This window comes from Emys orbicularis, chromosome 3 (genome assembly GCF_028017835.1).
Source record: "Emys orbicularis isolate rEmyOrb1 chromosome 3, rEmyOrb1.hap1, whole genome shotgun sequence".
NCBI classification, from domain to species: Eukaryota; Metazoa; Chordata; order Testudines; family Emydidae; genus Emys; species Emys orbicularis.
This window is the reverse complement of record NC_088685.1, coordinates 174,647,741-174,671,539: the sequence shown is the minus strand read 5'-3', so window position 1 is coordinate 174,671,539 and position 23,799 is coordinate 174,647,741.

Below are 23,799 nucleotides of genomic sequence, written 5' to 3'. Positions count from 1 at the left end.
CACACCCCAACCCTTTGCCCCAGCCCTGAGCCCCCTCCACACTCCAAACCCCTCAGCCCCACCCCATTAATTTTGTTATGTGCACCAATATGCAGGTGGGGCGGGAGCAGGACTTGGACCCGTTCTGGGTACCACCAAAAATTATACAAACCTGCTGCCCCTGGACCACATCCTAGGCCAGGCCCCTGAGATTCTATTCAACGCTTCCATTTTTCTGCATCTGGTACTGATCACTCCTGCATCATTTCAGTGGCCTGTTCTAACAAGGTGTCAAATTCTCCTTAACCAGTCAATGTAACCATGGCCCCAGAAAATAACCTTAACTTCTGATATGGCACTAACTCAGGATGGGGCTGTACAGCCTTCTATCATGCTTGCCCCAGTCCTTGGCCCATTAGATGCCACAGCAGCATCCAGGGTGGGGCTGATGGATGAATGTCTAACAAGCCCTACAGCAGCCACAGACTTTCCCTCTTTACTAAGAAGGCTGACATCCTCCATTGACACAGGGGGCTGGGAGGGCTGGCTTCCAAAAGCTAACAGCTTCTACAAGTAGGGTGACCAGACGTCCCGATTTTATCGGGACTGTCCCGATATTTACTTGTTTGTCCCGCGTCCCGACCGATGTGCAGTCGGGACACTGGACAAACAAGCAATTTTGCCCTCCCGGAAGGGCTCTTGCCCCCCCCCCCCCACCCCCCGACTCCACCCCTTCCTTCCCCCATTGGCTCCCTCCCCAAATCCCAGCCCTGGCCCCGCCTCTTCCCCATGCATGTGGCATTCCTCCTCCCTCCCAGGCTTGCTGCTGTAATGGCGGCAAGCCTGGAGGGACGGGGTGGTGGCCAGCTTCCAGTTCCCGGAGCTAGTGAGTAGGGGCACCGGGCGGGCAGGGGGGCTGGCAAGGGGGCTGGCAAGGGGGCTGCTACCCCAGGAGGGCGACGGGGGGGCTCCGGAGCCTGGCAGCGGCGCGGGAGAGCGGCTCAGGGCCGCACGAGTGGCCATGTAAAGTTTATCAGCTTGGGGGGGACCCCGGCCGGCTCCCCGCCGCGCGCCAGCATGTTGCGCCGGCCGCCGCAGGCCAGGTAAGGAGCCGAGTCGCCCCCTCCCCCCTCGTCCTGGCTCCTCAGCTGAGCTCCCCCCTGTCACCCTCCTGGGGGAGCAGCCCCCTTGCCGCCCGGTGCCCCTACTCACTAGCCGCAGGAACTGGAAGCCGGCCACCACCCCCTCCCTCCAGGCTTGCGCCGGCATTCCAACAGCAAGCCTGGGAGGGAGGAGAAATGCCGCTCAGCTGAGGAGCCAGGGGGAGAGGGGAGGGAGGGACTCGGCTCCTTACCTGGCCTGCGGCGGCCGGCGGAACATGCTGGCGCGGGGTGGGGACGCTACCCCCCTACAGGGCAGGGCGAGGAGCCGGCCGGGGTCCCCCCCCCCCAGCCGATAAACTTTACGTGCCCACTCGCGTGGCCCTGAGCCGCTCTCCCCCGCCGCTGCCGGGCTCCGGAGCCCCGCGCCTCTCGCTCCAGCGGCTCCTTCCCCGCGGGGCGGAGGGTCGTGCCGCATGTGCCCGGGACCCGGGGGGGCAGCGGCCACGGCACGGCCGGCACCTGCAAAACAGCTTTTTTTTTTTTTTGGGTGGGTTTTTTTTTTGCTCCGCCCCCCCCCCCCCGCGCGTCCCGATTATTCCCCCCCCCCCCCCCCCGCGTCCCGATATTTCCTGTCAGTGATCTGGTCACCCTATCTACAAGCGGTCTTCCAATCTGGCCCCAAGTTACATACCTCTCTGATCCTACACAGGCCCTCATTTGCTTTGCGTATTTTTGAAAGCACTTTGAACTGAAAATTTCCTATTTTGATGACTGCAGAGCATTCAGTGGCCCTGCTGTGATGAAATGCATTTATGGTATAGCATCTGAGCTATGCTATTCAATGCCCAGGCCTCATACCATGTATTTATCAGACCTGATTCTTCATTCGTTTAGTTATGTCTGTCAGGAATAACTGCAGTATAATCAGTAGAAGTATACTAATATAAATTGAAATGAAAGATGTACCAGGCCCAGCATACCTATAAGCTACTACAATATAGAAGGTATCTGTCCTTCATTCTGGTGGCAGCTTGTCTTTCTACATGGTGTTCTAGATAATTCACTTTTTTGCCCAGTGACTGACCTTCAGATGTGGTTCTGAGTCATGGTTGCAGAACATATATGACAACCATAGTTTTAGTAACGTAATACTAAGATTCAACCAGCCACATGTACCAGTATTTCAAAATGTTTCACATGTTGACACACACTGTAATGCTCTCTAACCTGCGCACTGGACATTGAATCATATAGAATAGATGACAGGAAGAGATTAAAATCTTCATCAGTGCCAAGTGTCATTCAGGAAGAAGGCTTTGAGCCCTTTCAAACCAACCACACATTCCCTAAATTGAGGATATCTATTATAATAAACTCAGATTTTTAGCACAAAATCATTGGATGCCAAGAATTGCCATTATGCAGATAACACACCTCAACACTCATTTTAATGTCCAGATCCAAAATCCCCCCCAATTTCCTGGGGATGCACATTGCTTAGTCTAATATCATTCAGCCTATCCTTTTAGTTGAGAAAGGGCTCAGTATAACCGTACTGCAGTGAAACTGAACATGAGTAACAGCAGAATTTGTTGGCTTATACTGTGTTCATTTGTTTAGTAACTCAGTAATAAAAACATGTGCAACAGTGAGATCTCTCATATATACACACACAATGTATGCTCTTTAGTTTCCTTGGACATACAATTAGATAAATTCAATGAAAATACTGCATAATGTGTCTGACTATCTTTAAATCTTTTTTTCCAGGCACATCAATCTAAACTGAGAAACACCACACGAAAATGTTGTGCTTAATAGCTAATGGCACAAGACAGCATTTTGCTAGTTGTAAGTGTACGTTAATAGTAACCACAGCTAGCAGGAGATGTAATAAGTGATTTCTCTCTGATTTGTAGAAAAGCTCTTTTAGTTAAGCTTGTAGAGCAGTCAGCCAGGATTTCTCACCACTTTGGTTCACACTTCCCTGAAGGGAAGAAAAATGATTGTGGTAGTTCAGAAAATGCTCTAAGTGTTTCTGAACCCCATATCTCCAATGTTTAGTGCACAGAGGTAACAGCATTGGCATTTTAAATATAGTTATTGAACATTCAGTACTTACCCATGAAAACTTGCTGTTTTCCCCTTGGATAGATAGATACAATTCCCTCAACATTTACAATATACACTGTGTGTTTCAGGGAATGCTGAAAATACCAAGGTATTTTCTGACAGGTTTCAGAGGGGTAGCCATGTTAGTCTGTATCAGCAAAAACACACAAAAATGGGACACAAGCCGTCAGGAACAGTATCCCCGATAATGTCACGGCAAACCTGGTGGCTGAGCTTTGTGACTTTGTCCTCACCCACAACTATTTCAGATTTGTGGACGATTTATACCTTCAAGTCACCAGCACTGCTATGGGTACCCGCATGGCCCCACGGTATGCCAACATTTTTATGGCTGACTTAGAACAACGCTTCCTTAGCTCTTGTCCCCTAGTGCCCCTACTCTACTTGCGCTACATTGATGACATCTTCATCATATGGACCCACCGAAAGGAGGCCCTTGCGGAATTCCACCAGGATTTCAACAATTTCCACCCCACCATCAACCTCAGCCTGGACCAGTCCACACAAGAGATCCACTTCCTGGACACTACGGTGCAAATAAGTGATGGTCACATAAACAGCACCCTATACCGGAAACCTACTGACCGCTATACTTACCTACATGCCTCCAGCTTTTATCCAGACCACATCACACGATCCATTGTCTACAGCCCTAAAATACAACCACATGTGTTCCAATCCCTCAGACAGAGACAAACACCTACAGGATCTCTATCAAGCGTTCTTAAAACTACAATACCCATCTGGTGAAGTGAAGAAACAGATTAACAGAGCCAGAAGGGTACCCAGAAGTCACCTACTACAGGACAGGCCCAACAAAGAAAGTAACAGAACGCCACTAGCCATCACTAGCCCCAACTAAAACCTCTCCAGCACATTGTCAAAGATCTATAACCTATCCTGAAGGCAATCCCTCACTCTCACAGACCTTGGGAGACAGGCCAGTCCTCGCTTACAGACAGCCCCCAAACCTGAAGCAAATACTCACCAGCAACTATACACCACACAACAGAAACACTAACCCAGGAACCAAATCCTGCAACAAACCCTGTTGCCAACTCTGTCTGCATATCTATTCAAGGGACACCATCATAGGACCTAACCACATCAGCCACACCATCAAGGGCTCATTCACCTGCACATCTACCAATGTGATATATGCCATCATGTGCCAGCAATGCCCCTCTGCCATGTACATTGGCCAAACCGGACAGTCTCTACACAAAAGAATAAATGGACACAAATCAGACATCAAGAATTGTAACATTCAAAAACCAGTAGGAGAGCACTTCAATCTCCCTGGATACTCAATAACAGACTTAAAAGTGGCCATTCTTCAACAAAAAAAACTTCAAAAACAGACTTCAACGAGAAACTGCAGAACTGGAATTAATTTGCAAACTTGACACCATCAAATTAGGCCTGAATAAAGACTGGGAGTGGCTGGGTCACTACAAAAAGTAATTTTCCCTCTGTTGATATTCACCCCTTCTTGTCAACTGTTGGGAATGGGTCACAATCACCATGATTGAATTGGCCTCATTAGCACTGACCCCCCACTTGGTAAGGCAATTCCCATCTTTTCATGTGCTGTGTATTTATACCTGCCTACTGTATTTTTCACTCCATGCATCTGATGAAGTGGGTTATAGCCCACGAAAGCTTATGCCCAAATAAATATGTTAGTCTCTAAGGTGCCACAAGGACTCCTCAAGGTATTTTCTGTGTTTGTCATTTTTCAAATATTTAATACACGTTTATAAAAAGATGTGATTTTATATGGGAAAACCACTTTTCACAGTAGAGCAAGTCTTTCCTTTTGCTCTAGAAAGTTAGCTTTTATTTATTAGGAGTGCCCCACTCTACATTTTAGAGTAGTTGTCTTTAGCATGTTCTCACGTTACATAGCTAGGAGTGATGAAATAGACACTTCAGCTACTCTTTCAAATCCTGTTTTGCTCTAAATAAGTGAAAGTTACCTCAGGACTGATCCAAAGCCTATTGAAATCAATGGGAGTCCTTCCATTGACTTCAATATTCAATATTCTTTGGAAAGGCCTTATGTGCAGTATTCCCTATAGCAGGCACTGGAAACGCCAAGGCAGTACTGCACATACTGAGTTAACCCTACCGAAGGCAAAATAGGCAAGTTTTTAAGGGCACCCACTGTAAGCTGTCAAATACGGTGTTTAAAATTCAGCATATGGTTCAGCAAAATATGTAGAAGACAGACAATAGTTTTCCTAGAAATAAGTGAATTCTACTCAGCTGAATAAAACAACCAGTAATGTATAGGTATTATTTCAGCAGAAACAGCCAGCAGCTCTTTCAAGTCTGGTTCTGAATCACAGCCCAAATATTTTTCACTACAATTTTTATTTTCAGTGAAGCAGTGCAGAGGAAGTCCCATTTTCTCTATTGCTCTTCCTATGTGTCTTAGGATTTCATGGCCACTGCAATGAAATAATCAGTTTATTCTTCAAGAGCAGCTCTGCTATCAATCTCTTTGGGAGACTCAATTTGGAGAATTTAGTTATAATGTTTCTCATTGTGCTCCAAACCAGACCTTTTGGAATAAACATGCAGCATTGTTTTCCAATGGCATACTGAGGTGAAGACAAATTAGTCCATAGCTATGAAAAACTGGCTTCTTGTTTTCAATAACAAATTCCCTTAAGTGGAAATTTAAACCCTAATTTGTTAACCTTTTGTGTTTTTACATGTTGTTTTTATCTTAATTGTAGTCCTTGATCATTTTTCCAAATTATTTATGAAAAGGAGACAACACTAATGTCTTCTGGTAAAATAAACTGACAAGACTTAACCAACAGAGACAGAAAATGCATTCAACTTTTCAGACAGAGGAGAACAAAAATATTCATGCCAATGCTGCCACACTTACTTACATGAGTAATAGTTTATTTGGCAAGTTGTCCCATTTAAATCAATGGCGTGTTTGTGGAATAAGGTACTAGTCAAAACATACAAGTGAAGGTGAATCTGTCTGAGAAAGCACTGTATCATTATTATTTTCCCTTCCTCTTCATGCAGCAGCATCAAGTAGTGCGATGACTATTTATGGTAGTACAGTTAAGCACATGTGTTTGCAGACTTGAGGCCTAGGCAGAAATATATAGTCTAGTAGTCTGAATGGGGGGACAGGGGGCAAGGAGCCAAGAGTTCCAGGTTCAGTTTCTGTCTCGTCCACCGATGTTTGATGTCACTAAATCAACTCCTTCTGCCTCAGTTTCTCCATTAAAAGAAGGTTTAAAACAAGGGGTTGCGAAATGTAGTTAATTGTTTGTAAAGTGCTTTGAGATCTGAAAATGAAAGACCCCATATAATTTCAGTATAATAGATTACTGGTAAAATGACACAGCCTCCTGTTTCAAAGTAGAGAAGTAACACACACAAAAATGTACGTGTCACTTCCTCAGAAAATTCCTAACATATGAGTTTTTAATAAGTTGTAAAAAATAAATGAATATTGAAAGCTACGGTAGGTTACAGAAGGGAAATAACGTAGGACTCCAACATACCTAATACCATAGAATAGGTGGCCTTTGGAAACCCACCCATATAATTAAATGGTTACACTGCCACCCATAAACAGGCTGAACAAATGAGCCAATTACCTACAATTAATGGGCAATGTTGGAGCCAATGAATGGCAGCACTTCTCAAAGCAAATTTCCTCACTGCTGTCTTTATTTTGTTACCCGTTTTTATTGCCTTCTAATTGAAGCCACTGATGTCTAATTGCTTCATTTATCATCAGGTTTAGAGGCCACACACTGCCAAGTTAGAGACCAGGCATTGTGCTTTAGTTTCCTTTTGAAATATTGCTAGCCTTTACACGTAATTTCAATTCATTATGTTTCAAAGAAGCTGAAAGAGCAGGAACAAAAGGATTATTTTTAAAAGCAGCATGGAGATTAGACTTGTCCAGGTAACACAGTAATGCACTGTTATTAGGCTTATTTGAAAACAGGGTGGAGGGAAAGAATTAGTTGTTTCCCTTAGTTTCAACACTGCTAAGCATGAGCCCACATAAAGAATCCAATGTGAAATGCTAGCAGCAGAGCTCTGCTTAGCACACATAATTCTCAACCATACCGATTTTCACAGGGAAGTGGTGAATTTTGCACCTGAGGTGAGAAATACTGCCCTAAGGATTTAAATCTGACAAGTGCCAAGGTCTTGTGAAGGTTCTTCTGTTAGGCATGGAAAGACAGAAAGGCAGACTTCTGAGTTCATTGCTCATTGGCTCTAGAATAAATCACCCGAATCCTGCAGACATTTGGCTGGCCAGCAAAGAAATTAGTGTTGTTTTAACTGCTTTTAACAGAAACTTGATAGATTTTCAACTTTTTAAGGCATCTTTGATAAATATTTCTGATTTAAAGCCTAATCCTGTTTTGCCTTCCTTGCACAAGTTGCCCCATCAACTTCACTGGGGCTGTTCCTGTGACTGAGGCAAGAAGGATTTGACCCTGAGTTGGAATAAAGCGGATTCTATTCCCTTCTTGATATTTGATTTTGTCCTGCCATGGCTATTCCTCTTCCTTCCCCTTTTAGGTCCCCTATATCCTGACAGGCTCATTCTCCCTAGACAAACTTACAGCACATAAGCAAAATACATTTGTTGCCTGGGGAACATGTTATTCAACATAAGGTTTTACCATCCTAGGAGAGCTGTAGACCTCCAAGGAAATTTTTATATCAATAATTTTAACTGATCAGAAATATCTGCTGAATAAAACATTCCTCACCACTTGCTTGATGCATTGCAAGAGGTTTGCCAAATTCATCATCATGATAACCCTTGATTTATTTAGGGTTTGTGTGTGATTCTTTGTTTGTATGTTTTTTATTTTTTGGTCTTCATCTCAGAAGTGTTCCCAAGTAGCAGTGATGGACCCTGTCGGAACCTCAGAAATCAAGAATACTAATTATTGTGGATGCCATGGGGGAAATCTCTGGTAAAATGATCAGAAATTACTGGTAAACTCTTTATTAGACCATCATTTTGTCTAATTATTTCCCATATTTCACTATTTGTATTGTGTTAGTACTCAAAAGGCCCAGCAAAGACCAAGCCCCATTTTGCTACATGCCAGGCATACAACCTGTTATTAGCAAAGTGGCAAATAAATACTTTTCCTCATATATACTCCTAGGGACAGGTGAGTAGTGCAGTCACATGTCACTGTCTCAGTACCAAAGCTGTGGTGCTGGGAGTGGCAGATATATGTATAATAAATGGAAATAAGATTGAGGAGAGGGCCTCTATAGGAGGGGGATGGGAGGGCACTGTTGAGCCCCGCAGAAATGATTTCAGTTATGACCATTGTTTCTTGAGTACATCATGCAAACCTCTAACAGCTACTTATATGATTTATAAAATGTTCTTTCCACCTGGGTCAGGTTACATGTACATAATCTAATAAAACCCCACACAAATCTGCCCTCTTTGGTAAGCAAAAACAGGAATGACCTCCCCCAATAAAACAATCCCCATCCACTCAGGCTAATGCCTGAGAAAAGAATTGGTCTTGACACAGTGCCCTGAAAGCCAACAATCTTGGACTCTGTTGAACCAACAAATTCTATAGCTGAGGACCCTTCACAGAAAGCTCTCTACCACCAGCCATCTGGTGTTTAAATCTGGTGACTATTAGCTCAGCTATCTCAGTTGATCTCAAAGCCAGGGCCAGCTCCAGGCACCAGCCGAGCAAGCTGGTGCTTGGGGCGGCAGCTTGTAGGAGGCGGCATTCCGCCCAATCCTAGGGCGGCACAGCCGCTTTTGTTGTTGTTGTTGTTTGTTGTTCCGCTCCGGCCGCCCTGTAGGAGGCAGCGGCGTGGAGGACGGGAGCACCCTGCAGCAAGTCCGGCAGGGCAGCCCGCGTCCTTCCCTCCCAGCCGACCGGAGCGGTGTGGAGCCCTCCTGGCAGGGGGCACGGCGGGAGGGGCCGCGTGGCAGCGCCTCGCTGAAGCCCTGGCCGCCCCCCTTCTCTCTCTCCCCCCGCTAGCTGGGGCACATCTGCAGGGCAGGGAGTCCCCCTGTACCCTGGCTCCGGCCGCGCCACAGGTTTTTTGTTTGTTTGTTTTTTGTTTTGCTTTGCTGTTCTGGGCGCCGCCGTTTTTTTTTGTTGCTTGGGGCGGCCTTGAATTCAAAGCTATAGCAGATCATGGAGCGTGAGATGATCTTTCAGACAGCCAGGATCCAAGCCACCTTCTGCTTAATTAGACAAAAGTCAACACCTTGAATTACAGTGGAAAGTGCACAGGAAGCTCGGTCAGCTGTTGAAAAACTTGCATAAGAAGTTCCTATGAGCTACCACCATCTAACCGGTAGGCAATTACATTCAGCACTATTTGTAACTTTCTAGACACCATCAAATGTAGCTCTTAGTAGAGTGCCTTGCAGTAATCCAATCTAAAGGTCATAAAGACACAGACAATTGTGACAGGGTCGGCATTCAAGAAGAAAGGCCATGAACACGTAGCTACACAAGAAAAGGGGTGCTTTTGGCCACCAGTGCCACCTGGGATCAAAGAAGCAGATTAATATCTAAGATCCCTGTCAAATGATCAACCTTGGCATTGGCTAGGCAACCCCTCAATAATGGTAGCAGAAACCATCTCTACTATACCTTCGGGCCCTTACCCTATCTCAGTAGCATTATGTCCTCTGTATTTTCTAGACTGTATTTCAGCCAGCTCACTCTCATCCCACAGTGCTACTCTGGCTAGACCCTGGGAGAGCAGCCATCTCCAGTGAAAACAAGACAGAGTTGACATCCACATATGGATGCCCCACTGTCATCACGTATATGAGGAAGAGGAGGGGTGAGGAAATAGAGCCTTGAAGAAGTCCCATTGAGCATCCCGTTGTGACAGATAAGCAATTCCCCCCAAACTATCATTAACTTTTTTAAAAGAATAATGCCATACCTTTCAGCCAAGATTGGCAAGCAAGTTAGCAAAACCTGGATATTTTATCCACAGAATTGAACCATAAATTACCCCTTGCCCCCGATAAACAACAATGTACTATATCAACACTTTTCTGTGGCATTTAGGCTCTATGATATAATTTGAACCTCCAGTGACAGTAACATTGTTGCATGAGGAAAAATAAACCAACACTTAAAAAGTTCCTGTATAATTTTCCTTTACCTAATACAGTTTTTGTGCAGGGCTAAAGCCCAAAAGATACTGATAGGTCTGGAAAAGATTTGCAATAAAGGCTATTTTAGGACACTTGCTAATGCCCACAAGAACGGTTGTTTGCTACATGCACAATATAAAGGGATGGACTGAAAGTGTTATCAGAACAGACTAGGTAGCAGCAGAGAAAGAGAGTTTGTAATACATTTAAGTGGAAGACATCTGTAAAACAATTTCTCCACCCCATTAAAACCAATAGGAAGGTTTCTCAGCACAACTGCTTTAAATAAAACAAGCCGACGTGTGATGTGTGTACAATTCAGAAATGCATTTGAATTGACAATATTTTTAACAATCATAAATGGATGGTTTAAAAAAAAAAAAGAGAGAGAGGGAGATCCAGGCAAGCATATTTAGTTATTAGTCTAACCACATATGTCAGATACAAAGGTATACTTGTTGATCAGCATTGAAAGCTACTACGTCTCTTATATGTACTACTGAAGTGTGCTATGCCCCATACGATATAGTAAATTATAAATATTAATTGTTAAACTATGCTTCCACCACGTGATGTTTTGTTGTGAGGCCTTAAAGTGCATGACAGACTATAGTCTCAGTGTTAGTGATTCTGGTTCTCAGGATATTGTCCTTCTGATATTTGACGCTTCTTTTAGGCAAGTTATGATTAATTTTAAGCTATTTTTATTAGTTATACATTATTTTTGAAAATAATACATGTCTTTAAGGGGTTTCACTCACTGCCACAGCACCATCTGTTGGACATATTCCAGGAGGTTTCCACATGATGCAAGGGCTTTAAGGACTGAATTACTCCAAAACTATGGAGCAAGAAGTTTGCTGCCATGGAAAATAAGGACCAGTGAATGTATCTGATTCTTCTTGTGCATGCAAAGTTCAAGCACATTACATAAATAAATATTTTAAAAATCACCAGTTGTAATAATGTGAATCTTATTTTTAAGAGTGTGATGGGGTTTAGGCATGTTTAAATGGTTGTGTTTGCACATGCATGCACATGTTTTAATTCAGTTATTTAAAAATAACTAAAAGAAAATATAGTATATCATCACCAAATGACTAAAACAGCAAAAGCACATTCACTACACTTGAATGACTGTTATTGCATTTATCTTATACAAGTGGGGTCTCCTGTACTTGAATGTCTTTGCTCTCAGTTTCTGTCTTACACCTGTACTTAAGTTGGTTACTTGCTGCTTTCAGCAACTCTGGAGACTCTTTGAAATATTCATGAAAGTCAGCACCAGACACTGTAGTTCAGCTGCACTGGTAGCTATGCTTTAATAATATTGTCACTTAATCAGTTCCTTTCTTTGCTCCAAAAGGTGAGTCATTAAGCTGAAAACCCTTTTGTGTTTGAGACAACAATTGAGAGCATGGAAGATATGAGTTTAAAAAAAATTAGCTGTTTTCATTTTGTGGTATTTGTTTGAAAAACTTCCACCCATCTTTGATCCATTTTTGCTCTTTTGAAATGATTCCCCCTCTTATTTGCTGTAAAATGTAGCAATCATCTTATATCTTGTCAAAAATCAATCCCAAAGTGAAGAACTTCAGCCAACTCCTCAAGTCAAACCATTGCACTTCATTGTCCAATGAGAGAATTGACATTTGTTTGAAAAGAGATGATTAAAACCATACCATTTCCCAAGGTAGTGATGCCTTATCTGCCTCCCTCTCCAATTTTCTTCTATTACATTGAAAGACAATGAGCAAAATAGCCTGAGCTGATCATCCATGGAACTTGTCCTCTTTCCTTCTCTTTAGTTAGAATGAAGACCTCCATGACACAGTTGAGTTCTGTACAATTGGCATCAAAGCTAGAATGCAATGAATGCTTCATAAAATACTCCCATTAGGTTATATAGAATGTAAATATAACAAAGAGAAAGAGACTCCTAATCACCCTCACTGAGTTCTTCCGCCTCTAAAATAAAAAGTGCTTTAATGAAGGCCAGCACTGAAGGACTCATTCTATTAGCGGCAGAAGGAACAGCCACTTATTGGCACATTATACTCTATTTCTACAAAGTTTAAAAATGAACAGAGAGATTCTGCCTTTTTACCGGAGGAAGAGAACTCACTTTGCTCTTTCAGAATATGACATTCAATATCAAAACCTCGAAGCTTCCATGCCATTTTTACCACAGTTCTGATTTACCTGGCACTTTCATCCCGAATCATTCTGTCATTCAGTTGGTTTAGCTTCTGGTAAATTGATCTGTGCTTCCCAACAATAACATACATGTTATCAGCTACATAGGACAACATGCAGTTTATACTAAGGCTGTTTTCTTCTATAACGTTGGAAGTGCATGAAGCAATGGCATCATTTTTCTCATTGTTATCACGGTAAAAATCAAGTAAGCCATATTAGTGCCTTCTGTCTTTGAAAAACAAACAGTTACAGCGAAAAACCTCTCATTTCCCTTATTTGAGGTATCTGTTCAAACTGAGTGGGGGGAAGCACTAGATCAAGATAATTAATTAAGAGTTCCTGAGATTCTGGTGCCAAAACATTCTCAGCAATGCTAGTTGATTTTGTACATCTACAAAGCATTTTTGTGTGTGCAATTTCTGAATCTGGTAGAAACTTTGGAAACAATTTGTTAGCACAATCTTGACTAGAATAACTTAAATGATGAATCAGACCATGGTGAATTTCCGCTGCTGCTACCACTAGGTTTTCCTGAAGCCATGGTGTTATTTCTGTAAAAAAATAAATAAACAAATGTAATTTGAGGTGATCATTTCTGATTTTTCACAGCATCTCTGTGTTTTGTACATTCCATATGACTGGCAATGACCCTTTCCCTTCATATTTAATAGAAAATGCTTGATGACACAAAAGGCATTCAGACAAATTCCTTGGCTTTACAAAACCAGTTTTTATACTCAGGGTCCTTATAACAGTTGTCACTAAGTACAGTGGTACTTTTTCCTTTTCTCAACCATCAACGTTGCTATGTTTTGAAAAGACACTATCAGAATCATCCATTTTGAAAAATATATTTGTTCCTTTTAAAAGTGCAAAACTCCGTTATTGCTCATGAGCCAGAGTTACATTTGGTTGCTAGGAGCCAGCACTGACTTTACAGTAACTACATAACGTATGTCACAGCACACGTTCACTAATAAGATGGTTGAGAGAGGGCAAGTGCACATTGCCTTGACATTTCAATACTCTGGAGTCTCAAGGAATGTGAGAAACTAAACAAGAAGCTGGTAAGATAAATCCGCTTCATCATTCAGTTTTGATTTTGAGAAATTCTATATAATTTCTCTCCCAGGTTGCTCTCAGCAGCCTTCAGGAGATTAATCTTGAGTTCCTGGAAACTCCAGGACAATCATGGACAGTTGGTAACCCTGTTTAACCAGTGTTGGAGCACAGTGCTGCAGGGGATCTTCATCTCTAACGCCTCCTGTTGACCACCACTTTAGCCCTGCAATGACCTCTCTCTCTCTCAAGATTTTCTGTGGCCTATCCCTCTTGCAAGTCACCTGTTCGGTTCTCTCCCAGGGTAATGAAAGTCCAAATAATTATCCAAACCAATAATCCTTCTGCCCCTCTTGGGCTATGCTGAAGTTCTCTGCTCTTTGTCCCTGCTCCCAGGCCCTGCAGAGTTCTTCTGTACTGCTTCTTTCCAGAAGCTTTCCCCACTGCTTCTTATAGGCCCTATCTCCAGGCCTCCCACAGGAGACTAACTTGCTCCTTGTGGTCCTCTCCAGCCTGGCTTCACCAGGCCCTTCCCAGGATGAGGAAGATAACTCTTTGTTCCCACCTCCTGGGTTTCCTTTAACTGAGCTCTCCTGTCCCTTGTGTAGTCTTCTGACCTCTCAGAGAAGAGACCACTAGTTGTGCTTAAGTCAGCATATCAGGATCAGCAGGGAGAGGGGGGGAATAACTATTATGTCACTGACAAGGGTGAGTCAACTCCCCTTGAAGGGCCAGCCAGCCTGTGATATAATCCAAAGCAGCTGCCATTGTAGGTTGATTTTTCGTGCCGATTACAATTTTCAATTCAGAGAATGATCTTTCACTTAAAGTAAAATCTATAAGCTGCAAAATGGTATTAGACAGAAACACAGGACTTGCCTGACTGGATCAGACCAGAGGTCCAGCTAGTCCAATATCCTGACAGTCAGAATTAGAGAAGCAATGTCACCTAGTGGATAGAGCACTGGACTGGGACTCAGGAGACTGAAGTTCTATTCCCAGCTCTGCCACTGGCCTGTTGGGTGACCTAGGGCAAGTCACTTCATCTGTGCTTCACTTTCCCCATCTATAAAATGAGGATAATGATACTGACCTCTTTTGTTAAGCACTTTTAAATCTATGGCTGGAAAACACTGTATAACAGATAGGTATATTAGATGCTTCAGTGGAAGATGTAAGAACGTTGCAGTAGGCAGATATGGGATAATCTGTTCCCTCATCTCTCCAAACACGGGTCTCAGTAGTAGCAAGGGATTGGTTTAAGCCCTGAAACACATGATTTAATATTCCTCCCAGAAAATTATGACAACTGTGGATATTCTTGATATCCATAACTATCCAACATCCTGTTAAAATCAGATGCATTTGTTATTCTTCTACCCAACATAAAGTCTGAAAGAAGTATTCAAAGTTCAAAATAACTAAAATTGTTTCTTTTTGGTGGCTTATTTTAAAAATATATAACCTATGAAAAAATGCCTTTGGATAGTTGATTAGTTGTTACAATTTTAAAAACTGAAAACCTTAAATCTGGGCCAAATTCCATTCAGGAAATAGCCCTATTTATGGTCAATAGAACTTAAGCACATGCTTGAACTAAGTACATGCTTAAGAGCTTTCCTGAATCAAGGCCTAATTGAGGAAAACTCCTAATGAGTTCATGGGAGTCTCTCCACTGACTTTGCTGGGAGGTAGATTGGAGCTCTTATGTACCATGACTTTAGCTCTGTATTAGGGCTGTCAAGCGATTAAAAAAAATTTATTGCAATTAATTGCACTGTTAAACAATAATTGAATACCATTTGTTTAAACATTTTTGGATGTTTTCTACACTTTCAGATATATTGATTTCAATTTCAACACAGAGTACAAAGTGTACAATGCTCAGTTTATATTTATTTTTTATTACAAATATTTGCACTGTAAAAAAACGAAAGAAATAATATTTTTCAATTCCCTCATTTAAAGTACTGTAGTGCAATCTCTTTATCATGAAAATTGAATTTACAAATATAGAATTATGTAAAAAAAAAAAGTAAAACTTTAGAGCCTACAAGTCCACTCAGTCCTACTTCTTGTTCAGCCAATCACTCAGACAAACAATTTAGGTTACAATTTGCAGGAGATAATGCTGCCCGCTTCTTGTTTATGTCACCTGAAAATGAGAACAGGCATTCACATGGCACTGTTGTAGCCAGTGTCACAAGATATTTACGTGCCAAATGCCCTAAAGATTCATATGTCCCTTCATGCTTCAACCACCGTTCCAGAGGGCATATGTCCATGCTGATGACAGGTTCCGCTCAATACAATCCAAAGCAGTGCGGACCGACGCATATTCATTTTCATGATCTGAGTCAGATGCCACCAGCAGAAGGATGATTTTCTTTTTTGGTGGTTCGGGTTCTGTAGTTTCTGCATCATAGTGTTGCTCTTTTAAGACTTCTGAAAGCATGCTCGTCCCTCTCATTTCAGATTCTTAAACCTTGGGTCAAGTGACGTAGCTATATTTAGAAATCTCACATTGGTACTTTCTTTGTGTTTTGTCAAATCTACAGTGAAAGTGTTCTTATGTAAAATGAACATGTGCTAGGTCATCATCTGAGACTGCTATAACATGAAATATATGGTAGAATGTGGGTAAAACAGAGCAGGAGACATACAATTCTCTCCCAAAGAAGTCAGTCACAAATTTAATTAATGCACTTTTTTTTAAATGAGCGTCATCAGCATGGAAGCATGTCCCCTGGACTGATGGCTGAAGCATGAAGGGGTATATGAATGTTTAGCATAACTGGCACATAAATACCTTGCAATGCCAGCTACAAAAGTGCAAACATCTCTTCTCACTTTCAGGTGACATTGTAAATAATAACCAGGCAGCGTTATCGCCTGTAAATGTAAACAAACTTGTTTGTCTTCACGATTGGCTGAACAAGAAGTAGGACTGAGTGGACTTGTAGTCTCTAAAGTTTTACATTGTTTTGTTTTTGAGTGCACTATGTAACAAAAAAAATCTACATTTGTAAATTGCACTTTCACAATAAAGAGATTGCACTTCAGTACTTGTATGAGGTGAACTGAAAAATACTATTTCTTTTATCGTTTTTAGAGTGCAAATATTAGTAATCAAAAATAATAATATAAAGTGAGCACTGTACACTTTGTATTCTGTAATTGAAATCAATATATTTGAGAATGTAGAAAAACATCCAAAAATATTTAATAAATGTCACTTGGTAGTCTATTGCTTAACAGTGTGATTAAAACTGTGATTAATCGTGATTAATTTTTTTGAGTTAATCGTGTAAGTTAACAGCGATTAATCGACAGCCCTACTCTGTATTATACCTTTGTACAGCCTTAGGATTGTTGGTTCCAGGCAATTCACCTCAGAGTATTAGGGTTTTATATATATCTACATTATATTGTTCAGTTTTCTTCTCAGTTTGACCCATTTCACTTTTATACTTTATTAGCCTTTGGCATAATATTATACTATGATTTCTCAACTACACATATTTTGTTTATCTTTGGAAATAATGCCCATAGTATATATAGTTGTCTTACATACAATTTTTTAAAATATAGAATTGACATTTGTAGCCTCTATTTATATAACCACATATTAAATTGTATTTTTGCAGTTTTGGTGGGGCTGTCAGACAATTTTAAACAAACATTTCTGGAATTGACAGATCTTGACAAAGAAACTACAAGATACTCAACCACTTGAGGGGAATTGCTAACATTGACCTCTAAACTCTTCACATAAAATTCAGCATACTTCTGTGGTTGAGCAATATTAAACACTGACTTACCATGTTGTTTTCTGTCTTTCAGAATGCTTTGCGTTCCATTAATACTAGTTGTTTGCTATATTTAACATTGCACTAACCCAGCAGTCTCCTTACTCCCTCCGTTGGGACTCTATTCAAGGTTTAACATATACAATGTTATTCTATCATACATTTAGCTATTTTGGAGTTAATGGCAGCAAGAAAAGGTTGGACGCATTATTTTAAGAGCAGGAGAAGCATCTTTTTTCCCCATTGTTTTTCTAACTCAAAAATGGCTGAATAGATTTTGTTCAAATTTTCAAGATATTTTTAAGGAATGTCTGCATTACTGAAAATAAAGGTTTCAAATGGAAATGGATGCCCAATCTTAACAGTAGAATTTACTGCATGGGAATGCTATAATCATTAAGTTAAATGGGTGAAATTAAGGATAAGTGTGGAGTAAACTGCCTGGGTCGTAGGGTCAACCATAGTATGTGAAGTGGAATATGGAAAAGAAATAATCACAATAACCCACATTTTTATATTACTTTTCATCAAGATGCTTCACAGACTAAAACTCAAAGTCCAGATTCTTATTTCAGTTACATTGATGTAAATCAGAGACTCTCTTAGAGTTATTAGAGCTACTTCTAATTTACACAGACTAAACAGAGCTCAGCATTTTAGCCCTATTGTATGTATATAAAAGGGGTGGCCAAACTTACTGACCCTTCGAGCCACATACGACAAATCTTCAGAAGTTCGAGAGCCGGGGTGCACATGTCGGTGCTCAGGGCTTCAGCCCTGCTCCCGCTGAAGCCCCGGGTCCGGGCAGGCACCTCCCATGGGGCTGAAGCCCCTAGCCCCACCACCCCACTGCAGGGCAGAAGCCCCTGCCCCCACCACCCCACTGCAGGGCAGAAGCCCCTAGCCCCATCACCGAACTGCAGGGCAGAAGCCTCTAGCCTAGGGGTTGGCAATCTTTGAGAAGTGGTGTGCCAAGTCTTCATTTATTTACTGTAATTTAAGGTTTCGTGTACCAGTAATACATTTTACATTTACAGGGGCCAGTGGACAGAACCCCAGACCGGCAGCGGGCTGAGCCACTCAGCCCACTGCTGGTCTGGGGTTCCATCCGCCGGCCCCTGCCAGCTGGGGTTCCATCCGCCGGCCCCGCTCAGCCTGCTGCTGGCCCAGGGTTCCGTCCATCCAGGCCGGCAGCAGGCTGAGCAGGGCCGGCAGCCAGAACCCCGGCTGGCAGCAGAGTGCCACTAAAAATCAGCTCGCGTGCCGCTTTTGGCACCCATGCCGCAGGTTGCCCACCACTGCTCTAGCCCCACCACCACACGGCAGGGCACAAGTCCGTAGCCCCACCACCCCACCTCAGGGCAGAAGTCCCTAGCCTCACCACTCCACTGCAGGGCAGAAGCCTCAAGCTCCCCCAGTCTGGTAGGCAGAGAATGGGGGAGGGCATTGGGGGCTCCTTGGGCTGAACTTTAACTCTAAAAGAGCCGTATGCAGCTCATGAGCTGCGGTTTGGCCACCCTGGTACAGAAGAAGAAGTTTCATTTGGGTATTGGTCTCAAACAACTATAATTTGAGGCAAATTCATTTTCCAGCAAAAGAAATACACAATCATTCATATTCACATCTACCAACGTGATATATGCCATCATGTGCCATCAATGCCCCTCTGCCATATACATTGGCCTAACCAGACAGTCTCTACGCAAAAGAATAAATGGACACAAATCTGACATCAGGAATCATAACATTCAAAAACCAGTGGGAGAACACTTCAACCTCTCTAACCACTCAGTGACAGACTTGAAGGTGGCAATTTTGCAATAAAAAAAACTTCAAAAACAGACTCCAAAGAGAGACTGCTGAACTTGAATATTGAATTAATATGCAAATTAGATACAATTAACTTAGGTTTGAACAGAGACTGGGAATGGTTGGGTCATTACACTAATTGAATCTATTTCCCCATGTTAAAAGATCCTCACACCTTCTATGGGTCATTTCGATTATCACTTCAAAGGTTATTTTCTCTCTCCTGCTGATGATAGCTCATCTCAATTGATTGGCCTCTTACAGTTGGTATGGCTACTCCCACCTTTTCATGTTCTCTGTATGTATAAATATCTTCTTTCTGTGTTTTCCATTCTATGCATCCGATGAAGTGGGCTGTAGCCCAGGAAAGCTTATGCTCAAATAAATTTGTTAGTCTCTAAGATGCCACAAATACTCCTGTTCTTTTTGCGGATACAGACTAACACGGCTGCTACTCTGAAACCTGGCAGAATTATGGGTGATAGGTTTGGTACTTAAATATATGTGACAACAAATGGGGGGAAAAACAGTAATGAAGCTTCTTAGCGTTTATCCAAATACTGTTTTATGGAAAACAGCCAAGCCATCATAAAAATGTTTAATATTGTTTTAACTTATAATTAAGAACAATTTTTCTAAGAAAACATTAGCATGAAAGAGTGGAGCTAGGGGACAGGCTGAAAGAGGAGACGTTAAAAAACAAATGCATTCTATTACAAAGCTATGTTCTGTTGCCTCTGTTAGTAATCCCTTCCTGATTAGGGAATGATTTATTTAGTTTTTCTTTCAATATTTCCCCTGCCCCCACCACATTCATATTGAAGTTCATAAAGATGTAATTTTCTCAGTTCTAAAAGCCAACTATCAATGTAGTTTTATGGCTTGATCATCATGATATACAGCTGAATCAAAATTATAGTCCCGCATTTATAATCAGGAGATCCGCCATACTATCAACATTTTCCAAGTTGGCTGCTGAGAACATTACAGTACATATTCAAACTCTAGAGAGAAGCTACTTTTTGCCTGAGCCCCTAGACAACAGCATTACTTTCTGTGCCCCTACTGAATCCAATGGAAGTCTTTCCCTCGACTTCCATAGTCCAGTTAAAGTTCTTTGTCTCTCAAAAGAAAACTGACAGGTCACTTTCACACATCTTACAAAAATGCATACTCAACCTTTTTTTCAAGGGCAAAGACCAAGGGTCAAAGATTTTTCATGGACAGGAAGATGTCTGCTTTTTCACAAATTGTACCCTTCCTAATCCAACTGTGTGTCAGCAAATAACTTAAAACTTCCCAGGAGGGTATTTATCTGAGATCAGGTCAGTAAGAGTGGCTTTAGAACTTAAACTGCTGGTATGTAAAGAGCAACAAACCTTGTAGTTTATTTGAGCAGTTAGGTCAGAAAGTAAGCATGAACCTACAGGAAAAAGTTATAAAAAGTTCACTTTGAGTGATGAACATTAAACTATCTACTGTTATTTAAATAAACAGGGTTTGCACACACCATTGATCAAGATTCAAAAAGTCCTCTTGTATTTCTGAGCTTCTGATTTCAGGCAACCAAGGGTCACAACAAGCTCAAATCACCATCTATTAAGTGAGTTCACTAGTTTGTAGATGTCCAGGACTCATCTTTTTTAGATTTAATGCTTTAATATTAAGGGCTAGATAGCACTCAGGTCTAAAACACAACCCAAGTTTTAAATTTGGGGCTGATAAGATGGTTATTGTAATGGTGCATGATACGACTTATTTCCTTTAAGAGAGTTTACTAGCATCCACTCCAGATACTAGTAAATACTCCAGTTGACAACAATGGGCAGTTGTTTCTAAGGCAATCTGATTCATGCTATAGTAAATTACACATTTAAGCCCAAAACACCATATCAGAGAGCAAATATTGGAAAATATTTTAACTTGTGTGTAAAACTCCAATTGAGATTAACATGGAATAAAGTAACTTTAACTATTTTGACATCATTGTTTATTTAAAATGTGATTTTCTTTTTACTGGCAGCAGGACCATGTTTCTGCATCCATCTGCTTTATGGAGACCAGGCAAAATCAATCTGATCAATGAAATGTGTGTTAGCCAGACTAAAGGCCAAAGGATTAGCAATTTGAGATGTTTGCCTTGCCACTCTCCTCCTGGCCCCATGCTCTATTCAGCCTGACTCAAACCAGTCCAAAAAGCTATATTAACTTAAAAAAAATTAATTTAATAGATTGATCAGTGACACCTCGCCTTCACTCAGCATGCCAACACATGACAGCAATTCCTCAGCTGGGAACCATGGCCTCAACAGTACAATTCCTGAACAAGTGAAATCCCGGCTCCACTAAAGTCAGTTGGAGTTTCACCATTGAATTCAATGGAGCCAGAATTCACCCGTGCTGTTTTGAACACCTACACTCATGCCCCACTACTAGGGTAGCATAGTGACTTCTGAAAGCTGAACAAGGCCTTGCCCTTGTGTATAAGTTCCAGGAAGTGATTCATGCATTTGGCCAGTCTACATAGTACTGTAAGTGCCATATGTGGCAAAGGAAACCCCTATTCCCTGAGACCCCTATTTACGGCCACTTTGGCCCAATGTTCTTTCTTTGGGTATGTCTACACTACAAACTTTTGCTGACACAGGTTATGTTGGCATAAAAGCCATTGCAATCAGCATATTGCTTGTGCGCACACATACTTGGTTCTTGCATCAAAGATGCACACACTCACCAGAGTACTTGTTCCGATGCACAGTGCAGTGCACGTGGGTACTCACCCCAGTGTGCAACTTGCCCCTGTCCAGTGCACTGTCTTTTGGGAAGTTTTGGCAATGCATGGTGGGGCAGAAATGAGTCATGCAGGGGTGATTGGGACTGCAGGATCAAGTTCTCATCATGCTACTTTCTCCTCCCCATCATACCATCTCGATCTCTAATTTGTGTCCATTTTGAAAATCCCATAAACATGCGTGGGACTTGTTGCTGTCTCCCATCTCTGACAGAAGCATGGAGCCTGCCCTATTGGTCCTGAGAGTTGCAAGCACAGGACACATGATCCTCCAGTATATGCAGAGCAGTAAGAAAAGCCAAGCGGAATATGAAGATATCCTGGAAGGCAGACTGCTGTGGGACATAGTGAGAACCAATTCAAGATCATTGGTGGTACTTGCAGAGCAGCTGGAAACAGTGGAGCTCCGCTTTTGGGCCCAAGAAATGAGCACTGACTGGTGGGATGCCGAGCTCACCTCAACCCTCCAGCACAGGAACACCAGAATGAGAGCTGCACTGACAATGGAGAAGCAAGTAGGGAATCACACTATGGAAACCTGCAACACCGAATTCCTACTGATCAGTGGGAAATCATTTTGGAGTTGAAAAATCCACTGTGGGGGTGTTGTCATGCAAGTCTGCAGGACCATTAATCATTTCCTTTTACACAGGACAGTGACTCTCGGCGATGTGCAGGACATAGTGGATTGTTTTGCAGCAGTGGGGTTCCTGAATTGCAGTGGAGCAATAGATGGCACGCGTGTCCCTATTTTGGCACCACACCACCTTGCCACGGAATACATCAACAGAAAAGGCTATTTTTCTATGGTTATGCACCCTCTGGTGGATCACCGGGGTGCTTCACCAACAGTATTAACTGGTCAGGGAAGGTGTATGACACTCACATCTTTAAGAACACAGATCTGTGCAGAATGCTACAAGGTGGGACTTTCTTTCCAGACTGGCAGATTGCCAGTTGGCAATGTTGAAATGCCACACTAGTGATCCTAGGGATCCCAGGCTACCCTTTGCTCCCCTGGCTAATGAAGCCCTCCATCGCACCTTAACAGCACCAAGAAAATATTCAACTACTGGCTCAGTAGGTTCAGAATGACAGTTGAATGTGCTTTTGGTAGATTGAAAGGACTCTGGCGTTGTTTACTCACAAGACTGGAACTCAGTGAGAAAAATATCCCAATGGTTATAGCTGCCTGCTGTGTCCTGCATAATATCTGTGAAGCGAAGGGGGAAAAGTTGCCCCCGAGACAGAGTGACTGTCTGCTAACTATGAACAGCCAGTCACAAGGGCCATCAGAAGAACTCAACAGAGCTCTATGGCTCGGGGAGGCTTTGAAAGAGCACTTACAGTGAGCCCAGGAATGTGTTGTGGTGCACTATGCTCTACTCGGCCCTGCTGTTTTGGGGCCTGTTAGGAATTATGTGGTGCTTGGTGTACATCTATGAATATAACACTGACAATGCACCTATTAATTTTGTGGTGCTTGCTGTACATGTCTGATTATTACACAGTGTTTGTTACTTGTCCTGTGAGTTGTGTCAGTGTACAATTACAAGTAAAGTGGGTGCTTTCACTACCAACAGGCATTCTGAAGCCTATATTGGGAACTAATAAAGAAATTCTTTTCCAAACAATAGTTTTACTGAGTAACAAAAAACACTTAAATTTATGCATATTAAAAGCAAATACTTTGAAAACTTAATAATTTTATGGAACAGACCTTAAAGGGGAAGGAACATTCAT